Genomic DNA, 14,720 nt, shown 5'->3' with positions numbered 1-14,720 from the left:
TGGAATTTGGCCTCCAGTTTCCTCCTGTAGGTGGCGTAGCACACCCTGAGCTTGTCCTTCAAGAGCCGCTGATTTCCTAAGTATACCCCTGTGCCTACACCAGAAGCCTGTTTTCTTCTTGTCAAGAAGACCTTTGATGTCACTGGTGACCGTTGGCTTGTTGTTGGTGAAGTAGTGTACAGTCTGGAATGGTATGGTGGAGTTTTCACAGAGTCAAACGTATTCCGTAATGCATTCTGGCTTGCTGTGGATGTCCTCCCGATGAGGTCCACACTTCCCATCCCAGTCCGTCAACCCAAAGCAGTCCTGCACGGCGTCTTTCGCCCCTGTTCAGCTTTTCACAGTCCATGGACGGTCGCAGGCTTCCTCAGCACCAAAGGAACATAATCAGGTGGTAACAAACGGGGAACCATTAGTCATAGTTGGTTTATTGTAAGTCAGATTCAGTTTTCATCCTCAGGGAAACTAAGACTATACTTTCAGGGATCATTTCTATAGTTTCTGACTTGAGAAATGTGTTTCCAAATGCTCTGGTCTCGCTATCCACGATGATGAAATGTGATATTTCCCACTGGGCGTGAAGCGGGCACAGAGAAGTGATTCAGTTCACAAGCTTCCTGCCATTGATGACCGTTCTTTACTTCCTAGTGGAGTAAAGAGGTGGGGAATATGGATAGAGTGGTTAACAGACTATGTGAATAGACATATAACTGATGAAGTTCTGCTTGGTTAATAGATAGTAAAATACATGACATTGTTGTGATACTTCTGACTGCTTTCAGTTTAAAGGGGGACTTTGTGACACCTTCTCGTAAACGGGTAAAGGGTGTGTTATGTTAGGCCCTGATTTCAGAAGCTTTTGTCCTCGTCTGTGCAGGTAGAAGATCTTGGAAAAGTATTTGCTTTGTCAAAGAACTCTGAACTGTTTATTATCTTCACAAGTGCAATGCGTTTGCCTTTCCAGTTTTTGACGGTAGAGCGGTCTTTTTATTTTTACGCTGACTTGGACAGAGGAGACGGTTCTCAACCTATAGCTTGTGCAATGCCAAAGAACAATCAGCTGCACCTCTGAAGGTCCTTCAACCTTGGTCTGGGGGAATCTTTTTAGTTCTCTCCTCACCCGACGAGTCGTCTCATCCGGTCATTGATGGAAGAGCCCTTTGAAGTTTAGAGCTCTGTGTCAATGCTAGTCAACAGAGAAGGGGGTTACCAGAGGTTTTTGGGAGGTGGGTTGTGTGGCGGACACAAATGAGTGCTCCGAACCAGTTAACCTGTTAAAGAAACAGTTTTCTCATTGAGCCTTTCCAGGAAGCCCCATGGTCGTCTCCCTCCAGCCTCGAAACCAGTTATCTGCTTGATCCCGGTCCAGACCTCCCACACATTGTTCTCTTGGAATTTGGCCTCCAGTTTCCTCCTGTAGGTGGCGTAGCACACCCTGAGCTTGTCCTTCATGAGGCGCTGATTTCCTAAGTATACCCCTGTGCCTATACCAGAAGCCTGTTTTCTTCTTGTCAAGAAGACCTTTGATGTCACTGGTGACCGTTGGCTTGTTGTTGGTGAAGTAGTGTACAGTCTGGAATGGTATGGTGGAGTTTTCACAGAGTCAAACGTATTCCGTAATGCATTCTGGCTTGCTGTGGATGTCCTCCCGATGAGGTCCACACTTCCCATCCCAGTCCGTCAACCCAAAGCAGTCCTGCACGGCGTCTTTCCTCCCTGTTCAGCTCCTCACAGTCCATGGGTGGTCGCAGGCTTCCTCAGCACCAAAGGTACATAATCAGGTGGTAACAAACGGGGAACCATTAGTCATAGTTGGTTTATTGTAAGTCAGATTCAGTTTTCATCCTCAGGGAAACTAAGACTATACTTTCAGGGATCATTTCTATAGTTTCTGACTTGAGAAATGTGTTTCCAAATGCTCTGGTCTCGCTATCCACGATGATGAAATGTGATATTTCCCACTGGGCGTGAAGTGGGCACAGAGAAGTGATTCAGTTCACAAGCTTTCTGCCATTGATGACCGTTCTTTACTTCCTAGTGGAGTAAAGAGGTGGGGAATATGGACAGAGTGGTTAACAGACTATGTGAATAGACATATAACCGATGAAGTTCTGCTTGGTTAATAGATAGTAAAATACATGACATTGATGTGATACTTCTGACTGCTTTCAGTTTAAAGGGGGACTTTGTGACACCTTCCCGTAAACGGGTAAAGGGTGTGTTATGTTAGGCCCTGATTTCAGAAGCTTTTGTCCTCGTCTGTGCAGGTAGAAGATCTTGGAAAAGTATTTGCTTTGTCAAAGAACTCTGAACTGTTTATTATCTTTACAAGTGCAATGCGTTTGCCTTTCCAGTTTTTGACGGTAGAGCGGTCTTTTTATTTTTACGCTGACTTGGACAGAGGAGACGGTTCTCAACCTATAGCTTGTGCAATGCCAAAGAACAATCAGCTGCACCTCTGAAGGTCCTTCAACCTTGGTCTGGGGGAATCTTTTTAGTTCTCTCCTCACCCGACGAGTCGTCTCATCCGGTCATTGATGGAAGAGCCCTTTGAAGTTTAGAGCTCTGTGTCAATGCTAGTCAACAGAGAAGGGGGTTACCAGAGGTTTTTGGGAGGTGGGTTGTGTGGCGGACACAAATGAGTGCTCCGAACCAGTTAACCTGTTAAAGAAACAGTTTTCTCATTGAGCCTTTCCAGGAAGCCCCATGGTCGTCTCCCTCCAGCCTCGAAACCAGTTATCTGCTTGATCCCGGTCCAGACCTCCCACACATTGTTCTCTTGGAATTTGGCCTCCAGTTTCCTCCTGTAGGTGGCGTAGCACACCCTGAGCTTGTCCTTCAAGAGGCGCTTATTTCCTAAGTATACCCCTGTGCCCATACCAGAAGCCTGTTTTCTTCTTGTCAAGAAGACCTTTGATGTCACTGGTGACCGTTGGCTTGTTGTTGGTGAAGTAGTGTACAGTCTGGAATGGTATGGTGGAGTTTTCACAGAGTCAAACGTATTCCGTAATGCATTCTGGCATGCTGTGGATGTCCTCCCGATGAGGTCCACACTTCCCATCCCAGTCCGTCAACCCAAAGCAGTCCTGCACGGCGTCTTTCCTCCCTGTTCAGCTCCTCACAGTCCATGGGTGGTCGCAGGCTTCCTCAGCACCAAAGGTACATAATCAGGTGGTAACAAACGGGGAACCATTAGTGATAGTTGGTTTATTGTAAGTCAGATTCAGTTTTCATTCTTAGGGAAACTAAGACTATACTTTCAGGGATCATTTCTATAGTTTCTGACTTGAGAAATGTGTTTCCAAATGCTCTGGTCTCGCTATCCACGATGATGAAATGTGATATTTCCCACTGGGCGTGAAGCGGGCACAGAGAAGTGATTCAGTTCACAAGCTTCCTGCCATTGATGACCGTTCTTTACTTCCTAGTGGAGTAAAGAGGTGGGGAATATGGACAGAGTGGTTAACAGACTATGTGAATAGACATATAACCGATGAAGTTCTGCTTGGTTAATAGATAGTAAAATACATGACATTGATGTGATACTTCTGACTGCTTTCAGTTTAAAGGGGGATTTTGTGACACCTTCCCGTAAACGGGTAAAGGGTGTGTTATGTTAGGCCCTGATTTCATAAGCTTTTGTCCTCGTCTGTGCAGGTAGAAGATCTTGGAAAAGTATTTGCTTTGTCAAAGAACTCTGAACTGTTTATTATCTTTACAAGTGCAATGCGTTTGCCTTTCCAGTTTTTGACGGTAGAGCGGTCTTTTTATTTTTACGCTGACTTGGACAGAGGAGACGGTTCTCAACCTATAGCTTGTGCAATGCCAAAGAACAATCAGCTGCACCTCTGAAGGTCCTTCAACCTTGGTCTGGGGGAATCTTTTTAGTTCTCTCCTCACCCGACGAGTCGTCTCATCCGGTCATTGATGGAAGAGCCCTTTGAAGTTGAGAGCTCTGTGTCAATGCTAGTCAACAGAGAAGGGGGTTACCAGAGGTTTTTGGGAGGTGGGTTGTGTGGCGGACACAAATGAGTGCTCCGAACCAGTTAACCTGTTAAAGAAACAGTTTTCTCATTGAGCCTTTCCAGGAAGCCCCATGGTCGTCTCCCTCCAGCCTCGAAACCAGTTATCTGCTTGATCCCGGTCCAGACCTCCCACACATTGTTCTCTTGGAATTTGGCCTCCAGTTTCATCCTGTAGGTGGCGTAGCACACCCTGAGCTTGTCCTTCAAGAGGCGCTGATTTCCTAAGTATACCCCTGTGCCCATACCAGAAGCCTGTTTTCTTCTTGTCAAGAAGACCTTTGATGTCACTGGTGACCGTTGGCTTGTTGTTGGTGAAGTAGTGTACAGTCTGGAATGGTATGGTGGAGTTTTCACAGAGTCAAACGTATTCCGTAATGCATTCTGGCTTGCTGTGGATGTCCTCCCGATGAGGTCCACACTTCCCATCCCAGTCCGTCAACCCAAAGCAGTCCTGCACGGCGTCTTTCCTCCCTGTTCAGCTCCTCACAGTCCATGGGTGGTCGCAGGCTTCCTCAGCACCAAAGGTACATAATCAGGTGGTAACAAACGGGGAACCATTAGTGATAGTTGGTTTATTGTAAGTCAGATTCAGTTTTCATCCTCAGGGAAACTAAGACTATACTTTCAGGGATCATTTCTATAGTTTCTGACTTGAGAAATGTGTTTCCAAATGCTGTGGTCTCGCTATCCACGATGATGAAATGTGATATTTCCCACTGGGCGTGAAGCGGGCACAGAAAAGTGATTCAGTTCACAAGCTTTCTGCCATTGATGACCGTTCTTTACTTCCTAGTGGAGTAAAGAGGTGGGGAATATGGACAGAGTGGTTAACAGACTATGTGAATAGACATATAACCGATGAAGTTCTGCTTGGTTAATAGATAGTAAAATACATGACATTGATGTGATACTTCTGACTGCTTTCAGTTTAAAGGGGGACTTTGTGACACCTTCCCGTAAACGGGTAAAGGGTGTGTTATGTTAGGCCCTGATTTCAGAAGCTTTTGTCCTCGTCTGTGCAGGTAGAAGATCTTGGAAAAGTATTTGCTTTGTCAAAGAACTCTGAACTGTTTATTATCTTTACAAGTGCAATGCGTTTGCCTTTCCAGTTTTTGACGGTAGAGCGTTCTTTTTATTTTTACGCTGACTTGGACAGAGGAGACGGTTCTCAACCTATAGCTTGTGCAATGCCAAAGAACAATCAGCTGCACCTCTGAAGGTCCTTCAACCTTGGTCTGGGGGAATCTTTTTAGTTCTCTCCTCACCCGACAATCGTCTCATCCGGTCATTGATGGAAGAGCCCTTTGAAGTTTAGAGCTCTGTGTCAATGCTAGTCAACAGAGAAGGGGGTTACCAGAGGTTTTTGGGAGGTGGGTTGTGTGGCGGACACAAATGAGTGCTCCGAACCAGTTAACCTGTTAAAGAAACAGTTTTCTCATTGAGCCTTTCCAGGAAGCCCCATGGTCGTCTCCCTCCAGCCTCGAAACCAGTTATCTGCTTGATCCCGGTCCAGACCTCCCACACATTGTTCTCTTGGAATTTGGCCTCCAGTTTCCTCCTGTAGGTGGCGTAGCACACCCTGAGCTTGTCCTTCAAGAGGCGCTGATTTCCTAAGTATACCCCTGTGCCCATACCAGAAGCCTGTTTTCTTCTTGTCAAGAAGACCTTTGATGTCACTGGTGACCGTTGGCTTGTTGTTGGTGAAGTAGTGTACAGTCTGGAATGGTATGGTGGAGTTTTCACAGAGTCAAACGTATTCCGTAATGCATTCTGGCTTGCTGTGGATGTCCTCCCGATGAGGTCCACACTTCCCATCCCAGTCCGTCAACCCAAAGCAGTCCTGCACGGCGTCTTTCCTCCCTGTTCAGCTCCTCACAGTCCATGGGTGGTCGCAGGCTTCCACAGCACCAAAGGTACATAATCAGGTGGTAACAAACGGGGAACCATTAGTGATAGTTGGTTTATTGTAAGTCAGATTCAGTTTTCATCCTCAGGGAAACTAAGACTATACTTTCAGGGATCATTTCTATAGTTTCTGACTTGAGAAATGTGTTTCCAAATGCTCTGGTCTCGCTATCCACGATGATGAAATGTGATATTTCCCACTGGGCGTGAAGCGGGCACAGAGAAGTGATTCAGTTCACAAGCTTTCTGCCATTGATGACCGTTCTTTACTTCCTAGTGGAGTAAAGAGGTGGGGAATATGGACAGAGTGGTTAACAGACTATGTGAATAGACATATAACCGATGAAGTTCTGCTTGGTTAATAGATAGTAAAATACATGACATTGATGTGATACTTCTGACTGCTTTCAGTTTAAAGGGGGACTTTGTGACACCTTCCCGTAAACGGGTAAAGGGTGTGTTATGTTAGGCCCTGATTTCAGAAGCTTTTGTTCTCGTCTGTGCAGGTAGAAGATCTTGGAAAAGTATTTGCTTTGTCAAAGAACTCTGAACTGTTTATTATCTTTACAAGTGCAATGCGTTTGCCTTTCCAGTTTTTGACGGTAGAGCGGTCTTTTTATTTTTACGCTGACTTGGACAGAGGAGACGGTTCTCAACCTATAGCTTGTGCAATGCCAAAGAACAATCAGCTGCACCTCTGAAGGTCCTTCAACCTTGGTCTGGGGGAATCTTTTTAGTTCTCTCCTCACCCGACGAGTCGTCTCATCCGGTCATTGATGGAAGAGCCCTTTGAAGTTTAGAGCTCTGTGTCAATGCTAGTCAACAGAGAACGGGGTTACCAGAGGTTTTTGGGAGGTGGGTTGTGTGGCGGACACAAATGAGTGCTCCGAACCAGTTAACCTGTTAAAGAAACAGTTTTCTCATTGAGCCTTTCCAGGAAGCCCCATGGTCGTCTCCCTCCAGCCTCGAAACCAGTTATCTGCTTGATCCCGGTCCAGACCTGCCACACATTGTTCTCTTGGAATTTGGCCTCCAGTTTCCTCCTGTAGGTGGCGTAGCACACCCTGAGCTTGTCCTTCAAGAGGCGCTGATTTCCTAAGTATACCCCTGTGCCCATACCAGAAGCCTGTTTTCTTCTTGTCAAGAAGACCTTTGATGTCACTGGTGACCGTTGGCTTGTTGTTGGTGAAGTAGTGTACAGTCTGGAATGGTATGGTGGAGTTTTCACAGAGTCAAACGTATTCCGTAATGCATTCTGGCTTGCTGTGGATGTCCTCCCGATGAGGTCCACACTTCCCATCCCAGTCCGTCAACCCAAAGCAGTCCTGCACGGCGTCTTTCCTCCCTGTTCAGCTCCTCACAGTCCATGGGTGGTCGCAGGCTTCCTCAGCACCAAAGGTACATAATCAGGTGGTAACAAACGGGGAACCATTAGTGATAGTTGGTTTATTGTAAGTCAGATTCAGTTTTCATCCTCAGGGAAACTAAGACTATACTTTCAGGGATCATTTCTATAGTTTCTGACTTGAGAAATGTGTTTCCAAATGCTCTGGTCTCGCTATCCACGATGATGAAATGTGATATTTCCCACTGGGTGTGAAGCGGGCACAGAAAAGTGATTCAGTTCACAAGCTTTCTGCCATTGATGACCGTTCTTTACTTCCTAGTGGAGTAAAGAGGTGGGGAATATGGACAGAGTGGTTAACAGACTATGTGAATAGACATATAACTGATGAAGTTCTGCTTGGTTAATAGATAGTAAAATACATGACATTGATGTGATACTTCTGACTGCTTTCAGTTTAAAGGGGGACTTTGTGACACCTTCCCGTAAACGGGTAAAGGGTGTGTTATGTTAGGCCCTGATTTCAGAAGCTTTTGTCCTTGTCTGTGCAGGTAGAAGATCTTGGAAAAGTATTTGCTTTGTCAAAGAACTCTGAACTGTTTATTATCTTTACAAGTGCAATGCGTTTGCCTTTCCAGTTTTTGACGGTAGAGCGGCCTTTTTATTTTTACGCTGACTTGGACAGAGGAGACGGTTCTCAACCTATAGCTTGTGCAATGCCAAAGAACAATCAGCTGCACCTCTGAAGGTCCTTCAACCTTGGTCTGGGGGAATCTTTTTAGTTCTCTCCTCACCCGACGAGTCGTCTCATCCGGTCATTGATGGAAGAGCCCTTTGAAGTTTAGAGCTCTGTGTCAATGCTAGTCAACAGAGAAGGGGGTTACCAGAGGTTTTTGGGAGGTGGGTTGTGTGGCGGACACAAATGAGTGCTCCGAACCAGTTAACCTGTTAAAGAAACAGTTTTCTCATTGAGCCTTTCCAGGAAGCCCCATGGTCGTCTCCCTCCAGCCTCGAAACCAGTTATCTGCTTGATCCCGGTCCAGACCTCCCACACATTGTTCTCTTGGAATTTGGCCTCCAGTTTCCTCCTGTAGGTGGCGTAGCACACCCTGAGCTTGTCCTTCAAGAGGCGCTTATTTCCTAAGTATACCCCTGTGCCCATACCAGAAGCCTGTTTTCTTCTTGTCAAGAAGACCTTTGATGTCACTGGTGACCGTTGGCTTGTTGTTGGTGAAGTAGTGTACAGTCTGGAATGGTATGGTGGAGTTTTCACAGAGTCAAACGTATTCCGTAATGCATTCTGGCTTGCTGTGGATGTCCTCCCGATGAGGTCCACACTTCCCATCCCAGTCCGTCAACCCAAAGCAGTCCTGCACGGCGTCTTTCCTCCCTGTTCAGCTCCTCACAGTCCATGGGTGGTCGCAGGCTTCCTCAGCACCAAAGGTACATAATCAGGTGGTAACAAACGGGGAACCATTAGTGATAGTTGGTTTATTGTAAGTCAGATTCAGTTTTCATCCTCAGGGAAACTAAGACTATACTTTCAGGGATCATTTCTATAGTTTCTGACTTGAGAAATGTGTTTCCAAATGCTCTGGTCTCGCTATCCACGATGATGAAATGTGATATTTCCCACTGGGCGTGAAGCGGGCACAGAGAAGTGATTCAGTTCACAAGCTTTCTGCCATTGATGACCGTTCTTTACTTCCTAGTGGAGTAAAGAGGTGGGGAATATGGACAGAGTGGTTAACAGACTATGTGAATAAACATCTAACTGATGAAATTCTGCTTGGTTAATAGATAGTAAAATACATGACATTGATGTGATACTTCTGACTGCTTTCAGTTTAAAGGGGGACTTTGTGACACCTTCCCGTAAGCGGGTAAAGGGTTTGTTATGTTAGGCCCTGATTTCAGAAGCTTTTGTCCTCGTCTGTGCAGGTAGAAGATCTTGGAAAAGTATTTGCTTTGTCAAAGAACTCTGAAATGTTTATTATCTTCACAAGTGCAATGCGTTTGCCTTTCCAGTTTTTGACGGTAGAGCGGTCTTTTTATTTTTACGCTGACTTGGACAGAGGAGACGGTTCTCAACCTATAGCTTGTGCAATGCCAAAGAACAATCAGCTGCACCTCTGAAGGTCCTTCAACCTTGGTCTGGGGGAATCTTTTTAGTTCTCTCCTCACCCAACGAGTCGTCTCATCCGGTCATTGATGGAAGAGCCCTTTGAAGTTTAGAGCTCTGTGTCAATGCTAGTCAACAGAGAACGGGGTTACCAGAGGTTTTTGGGAGGTGGGTTGTGTGGCGGACACAAATGAGTGCTCCGAACCAGTTAACCTGTTAAAGAAACAGTTTTCTCATTGAGCCTTTCCAGGAAGCCCCATGGTCGTCTCCCTCCAGCCTCGAAACCAGTTATCTGCTTGATCCCGGTCCAGACCTCCCACACATTGTTCTCTTGGAATTTGGCCTCCAGTTTCCTCCTGTAGGTGGCGTAGCACACCCTGAGCTTGTCCTTCAAGAGGCGCTGATTTCCTAAGTATACCCCTGTGCCTATACCAGAAGCCTGTTTTCTTCTTGTCAAGAAGACCTTTGATGTCACTGGTGACCGTTGGCTTGTTGTTGGTGAAGTAGTGTACAGTCTGGAATGGTATGGTGGAGTTTTCACAGAGTCAAACGTATTCCGTAATGCATTCTGGCTTGCTGTGGATGTCCTCCCGATGAGGTCCACACTTCCCATCCCAGTCCGTCAACCCAAAGCAGTCCTGCACGGCGTCTTTCCTCCCTGTTCAGCTCCTCACAGTCCATGGGTGGTCGCAGGCTTCCTCAGCACCAAAGGTACATAATCAGGTGGTAACAAACGGGGAACCATTAGTCATAGTTGGTTTATTGTAAGTCAGATTCAGTTTTCATCCTCAGGGAAACTAAGACTATACTTTCAGGGATCATTTCTATAGTTTCTGACTTGAGAAATGTGTTTCCAAATGCTCTGGTCTCGCTATCCACGATGATGAAATGTGATATTTCCCACTGGGCGTGAAGCGGGCACAGAGAAGTGATTCAGTTCACAAGCTTTCTGCCATTGATGACCGTTCTTTACTTCCTAGTGGAGTAAAGAGGTGGGGAATATGGACAGAGTGGTTAACAGACTATGTGAATAGACATATAACTGATGAAGTTCTGCTTGGTTAATAGATAGTAAAATACATGACATTGATGTGATACTTCTGACTGCTTTCAGTTTAAAGGGGGACTTTGTGACACCTTCCCGTAAACGGGTAAAGGGTGTGTTATGTTAGGCCCTGATTTCAGAAGCTTTTGTCCTCGTCTGTGCAGGTAGAAGATCTTGGAAAAGTATTTGCTTTGTCAAAGAACTCTGAACTGTTTATTATCTTTACAAGTGCAATGCGTTTGCCTTTCCAGTTTTTGACGGTAGAGCGTTCTTTTTATTTTTACGCTGACTTGGACAGAGGAGACGGTTCTCAACCTATAGCTTGTGCAATGCCAAAGAACAATCAGCTGCACCTCTGAAGGTCCTTCAACCTTGGTCTGGGGGAATCTTTTTAGTTCTCTCCTCACCCGACGAGTCGTCTCATCCGGTCATTGATGGAAGAGCCCTTTGAAGTTTAGAGCTCTGTGTCAATGCTAGTCAACAGAGAACGGGGTTACCAGAGGTTTTTGGGAGGTGGGTTCTGTGGCGGACACAAATGAGTGCTCCGAACCAGTTAACCTGTTAAAGAAACAGTTTTCTCATTGAGCCTTTCCAGGAAGCCCCATGGTCGTCTCCCTCCAGCCTCGAAACCAGTTATCTGCTTGATCCCGGTCCAGACCTCCCACACATTGTTCTCTTGGAATTTGGCCTCCAGTTTCCTCCTGTAGGTGGCGTAGCACACCATGAGCTTGTCCTTCAAGAGGCGCTGATTTCCTAAGTATACCCCTGTGCCTATACCAGAAGCCTGTTTTCTTCTTGTCAAGAAGACCTTTGATGTCACTGGTGACCGTTGGCTTGTTGTTGGTGAAGTAGTGTACAGTCTGGAATGGTATGGTGGAGTTTTCACAGATTCAAACGTATTCCGTAATGCATTCTGGCTTGCTGTGGATGTCCTCCCGATAAGGTCCACACTTTCCATCCCAGTCCGTCAACCCAAAGCAGTCCTGCACGGCGTCTTTCGCCCCTGTTCAGCTCCTCACAGTCCATGGGTGGTCGCAGGCTTCCTCAGCACCAAAGGAACATAATCAGGTGGTAACAAACGGGGAACCATTAGTCATAGTTGGTTTATTGTAAGTCAGATTCAGTTTTCATCCTCAGGGAAACTAAGACTATTCTTTCAGGGATCATTTCTATAGTTTCTGACTTGAGAAATGTGTTTCCAAATGCTCTGGTCTCGCTATCCACGATGATGAAATGTGATATTTCCCACTGGGCGTGAAGCGGGCACAGAGAAGTGATTCAGTTCACAAGCTTTCTGCCATTGATGACCGTTCTTTACTTCCTAGTGGAGTAAAGAGGTGGGGAATATGGACAGAGTGGTTAACAGACTATGTGAATAGACATATAACTGATGAAGTTCTGCTTGGTTAATAGATAGTAAAATACATGACATTGATGTGATACTTCTGACTGCTTTCAGTTTAAAGGGGGACTTTGTGACACCTTCCCGTAAACGGGTAAAGGGTTTGTTATGTTAGGCCCTGATTTCAGAAGCTTTTGTCCTCGTCTGTGCAGGTAGAAGATCTTGGAAAAGTATTTGCTTTGTCAAAGAACTCTGAAATGTTTATTATCTTCACAAGTGCAATGCGTTTGCCTTTCCAGTTTTTGACGGTAGAGCGGTCTTTTTATTTTTACGCTGACTTGGACAGAGGAGACGGTTCTCAACCTATAGCTTGTGCAATGCCAAAGAACAATCAGCTGCACCTCTGAAGGTCCTTCAACCTTGGTCTGGGGGAATCTTTTTAGTTCTCTCCTCACCCGACGAGTCGTCTCATCCGGTCATTGATGGAAGAGCCCTTTGAAGTTTAGAGCTCTGTGTCAATGCTAGTCAACAGAGAACGGGGTTACCAGAGGTTTTTGGGAGGTGGGTTGTGTGGCGGACACAAATGAGTGCTCCGAACCAGTTAACCTGTTAAAGAAACAGTTTTCTCATTGAGCCTTTCCAGGAAGCCCCATGGTCGTCTCCCTCCAGCCTCGAAACCAGTTATCTGCTTGATCCCGGTCCAGACCTCCCACACATTGTTCTCTTGGAATTTGGCCTCCAGTTTCCTCCTGTAGGTGGCGTAGCACACCCTGAGCTTGTCCTTCAAGAGGCGCTGATTTCCTAAGTATACCCCTGTGCCTATACCAGAAGCCTGTTTTCTTCTTGTCAAGAAGACCTTTGATGTCACTGGTGACCGTTGGCTTGTTGTTGGTGAAGTAGTGTACAGTCTGGAATGGTATGGTGGAGTTTTCACAGAGTCAAACGTATTCCGTAATGCATTCTGGCTTGCTGTGGATGTCCTCCCGATGAGGTCCACACTTTCCATCCCAGTCCGTCAACCCAAAGCAGTCCTGCACGGCGTCTTTCCTCCCTGTTCAGCTCCTCACAGTCCATGGGTGGTCGCAGGCTTCCTCAGCACCAAAGGTACATAATCAGGTGGTAACAAACGGGGAACCATTAGTCATAGTTGGTTTATTGTAAGTCAGATTCAGTTTTCATCCTCAGGGAAACTAAGACTATACTTTCAGGGATCATTTCTATAGTTTCTGACTTGAGAAATGTGTTTCCAAATGCTCTGGTCTCGCTATCCACGATGATGAAATGTGATATTTCCCACTGGGCGTGAAGCGGGCACAGAGAAGTGATTCAGTTCACAAGCTTTCTGCCATTGATGACCGTTCTTTACTTCCTAGTGGAGTAAAGAGGTGGGGAATATGGACAGAGTGGTTAACAGACTATGTGAATAGACATATAACTGATGAAGTTCTGCTTGGTTAATAGATAGTAAAATACATGACATTGATGTGATACTTCTGACTGCTTTCAGTTTAAAGGGGGACTTTGTGACACCTTCCCGTAAACGGGTAAAGGGTGTGTTATGTTAGGCCCTGATTTCAGAAGCTTTTGTCCTCGTCTGTGCAGGTAGAAGATCTTGGAAAAGTATTTGCTTTGTCAAAGAACTCTGAACTGTTTATTATCTTTACAAGTGCAATGCGTTTGCCTTTCCAGTTTTTGACGGTAGAGCGTTCTTTTTATTTTTACGCTGACTTGGACAGAGGAGACGGTTCTCAACCTATAGCTTGTGCAATGCCAAAGAACAATCAGCTGCACCTCTGAAGGTCCTTCAACCTTGGTCTGGGGGAATCTTTTTAGTTCTCTCCTCACCCGACGAGTCGTCTCATCCGGTCATTGATGGAAGAGCCCTTTGAAGTTTAGAGCTCTGTGTCAATGCTAGTCAACAGAGAACGGGGTTACCAGAGGTTTTCGGGAGGTGGGTTCTGTGGCGGACACAAATGAGTGCTCCGAACCAGTTAACCTGTTAAAGAAACAGTTTTCTCATTGAGCCTTTCCAGGAAGCCCCATGGTCATCTCCCTCCAGCCTCGAAACCAGTTATCTGCTTGATCCCGGTCCAGACCTCCCACACATTGTTCTCTTGGAATTTGGCCTCCAGTTTCCTCCTGTAGGTGGCGTAGCACACCATGAGCTTGTCCTTCAAGAGGCGCTGATTTCCTAAGTATACCCCTGTGCCTATACCAGAAGCCTGTTTTCTTCTTGTCAAGAAGACCTTTGATGTCACTGGTGACCGTTGGCTTGTTGTTGGTGAAGTAGTGTACAGTCTGGAATGGTATGGTGGAGTTTTCACAGATTCAAACGTATTCCGTAATGCATTCTGGCTTGCTGTGGATGTCCTCCCGATAAGGTCCACACTTTCCATCCCAGTCCGTCAACCCAAAGCAGTCCTGCACGGCGTCTTTCGCCCCTGTTCAGCTCCTCACAGTCCATGGGTGGTCGCAGGCTTCCTCAGCACCAAAGGAACATAATCAGGTGGTAACAAACGGGGAACCATTAGTCATAGTTGGTTTATTGTAAGTCAGATTCAGTTTTCATCCTCAGGGAAACTAAGACTATTCTTTCAGGGATCATTTCTATAGTTTCTGACTTGAGAAATGTGTTTCCAAATGCTCTGGTCTCGCTATCCACGATGATGAAATGTGATATTTCCCACTGGGCGTGAAGCGGGCACAGAGAAGTGATTCAGTTCACAAGCTTTCTGCCATTGATGACCGTTCTTTACTTCCTAGTGGAGTAAAGAGGTGGGGAATATGGACAGAGTGGTTAACAGACTATGTGAATAAACATCTAACTGATGAAATTCTGCGTGGTTAATAGATAGTAAAATACATGACATTGATGTGATACTTCTGACTGCTTTCAGTTTAAAGGGGGACTTTGTGACACCTTCCCGTAAACGGGT

At 45.9% G+C, this 14,720-nt stretch overlaps 11 non-coding genes across 11 annotated transcripts; all 11 read left to right on the top strand.

The window, feature by feature from the left end:
- Nucleotides 1–467: 467 nt before the first annotated feature.
- On the top strand, nt 468–683 carry LOC120829998 (small nucleolar RNA U3). Its single transcript, XR_013462452.1, has one exon. It is a non-coding gene; the product is annotated as a small nucleolar RNA U3 (small nucleolar RNA).
- Nucleotides 684–1,857: 1,174 nt separating this feature from the next.
- LOC120829997 (small nucleolar RNA U3) lies at nt 1,858–2,073 on the top strand. The gene has a single exon (XR_005713772.2). It is a non-coding gene; the product is annotated as a small nucleolar RNA U3 (small nucleolar RNA).
- A 1,174-nt stretch (nt 2,074–3,247) lies between these two features.
- Nucleotides 3,248–3,463, top strand: LOC120829996 (small nucleolar RNA U3). The gene has a single exon (XR_005713771.2). It is a non-coding gene; the product is annotated as a small nucleolar RNA U3 (small nucleolar RNA).
- A 1,174-nt stretch (nt 3,464–4,637) lies between these two features.
- LOC120829986 (small nucleolar RNA U3) lies at nt 4,638–4,853 on the top strand. Its single transcript, XR_005713762.2, has one exon. It is a non-coding gene; the product is annotated as a small nucleolar RNA U3 (small nucleolar RNA).
- Nucleotides 4,854–6,026: 1,173 nt separating this feature from the next.
- LOC120829973 (small nucleolar RNA U3) lies at nt 6,027–6,242 on the top strand. The gene has a single exon (XR_005713749.1). It is a non-coding gene; the product is annotated as a small nucleolar RNA U3 (small nucleolar RNA).
- A 1,174-nt stretch (nt 6,243–7,416) lies between these two features.
- On the top strand, nt 7,417–7,632 carry LOC120829977 (small nucleolar RNA U3). The gene has a single exon (XR_005713753.2). It is a non-coding gene; the product is annotated as a small nucleolar RNA U3 (small nucleolar RNA).
- Nucleotides 7,633–8,806: 1,174 nt separating this feature from the next.
- Nucleotides 8,807–9,022, top strand: LOC120829972 (small nucleolar RNA U3). The gene has a single exon (XR_005713748.1). It is a non-coding gene; the product is annotated as a small nucleolar RNA U3 (small nucleolar RNA).
- Nucleotides 9,023–10,196: 1,174 nt separating this feature from the next.
- LOC120829992 (small nucleolar RNA U3) lies at nt 10,197–10,412 on the top strand. The gene has a single exon (XR_005713767.2). It is a non-coding gene; the product is annotated as a small nucleolar RNA U3 (small nucleolar RNA).
- Nucleotides 10,413–11,586: 1,174 nt separating this feature from the next.
- Nucleotides 11,587–11,802, top strand: LOC120829985 (small nucleolar RNA U3). The gene has a single exon (XR_005713761.2). It is a non-coding gene; the product is annotated as a small nucleolar RNA U3 (small nucleolar RNA).
- A 1,174-nt stretch (nt 11,803–12,976) lies between these two features.
- Nucleotides 12,977–13,192, top strand: LOC120829974 (small nucleolar RNA U3). Its single transcript, XR_005713750.2, has one exon. It is a non-coding gene; the product is annotated as a small nucleolar RNA U3 (small nucleolar RNA).
- Nucleotides 13,193–14,366: 1,174 nt separating this feature from the next.
- Nucleotides 14,367–14,582, top strand: LOC120829971 (small nucleolar RNA U3). Its single transcript, XR_005713747.2, has one exon. It is a non-coding gene; the product is annotated as a small nucleolar RNA U3 (small nucleolar RNA).
- The last annotated feature ends 138 nt before the right edge of the window (nt 14,583–14,720 follow it).

The sequence above is a fragment of the Gasterosteus aculeatus genome, chromosome 2 (genome assembly GCF_964276395.1).
Source record: "Gasterosteus aculeatus chromosome 2, fGasAcu3.hap1.1, whole genome shotgun sequence".
Taxonomy (NCBI): Eukaryota; Metazoa; Chordata; class Actinopteri; order Perciformes; family Gasterosteidae; genus Gasterosteus; species Gasterosteus aculeatus.
The sequence above is the reverse complement of the archived record's forward strand: the minus strand, read 5'-3'. Positions and strand labels throughout refer to the sequence as shown.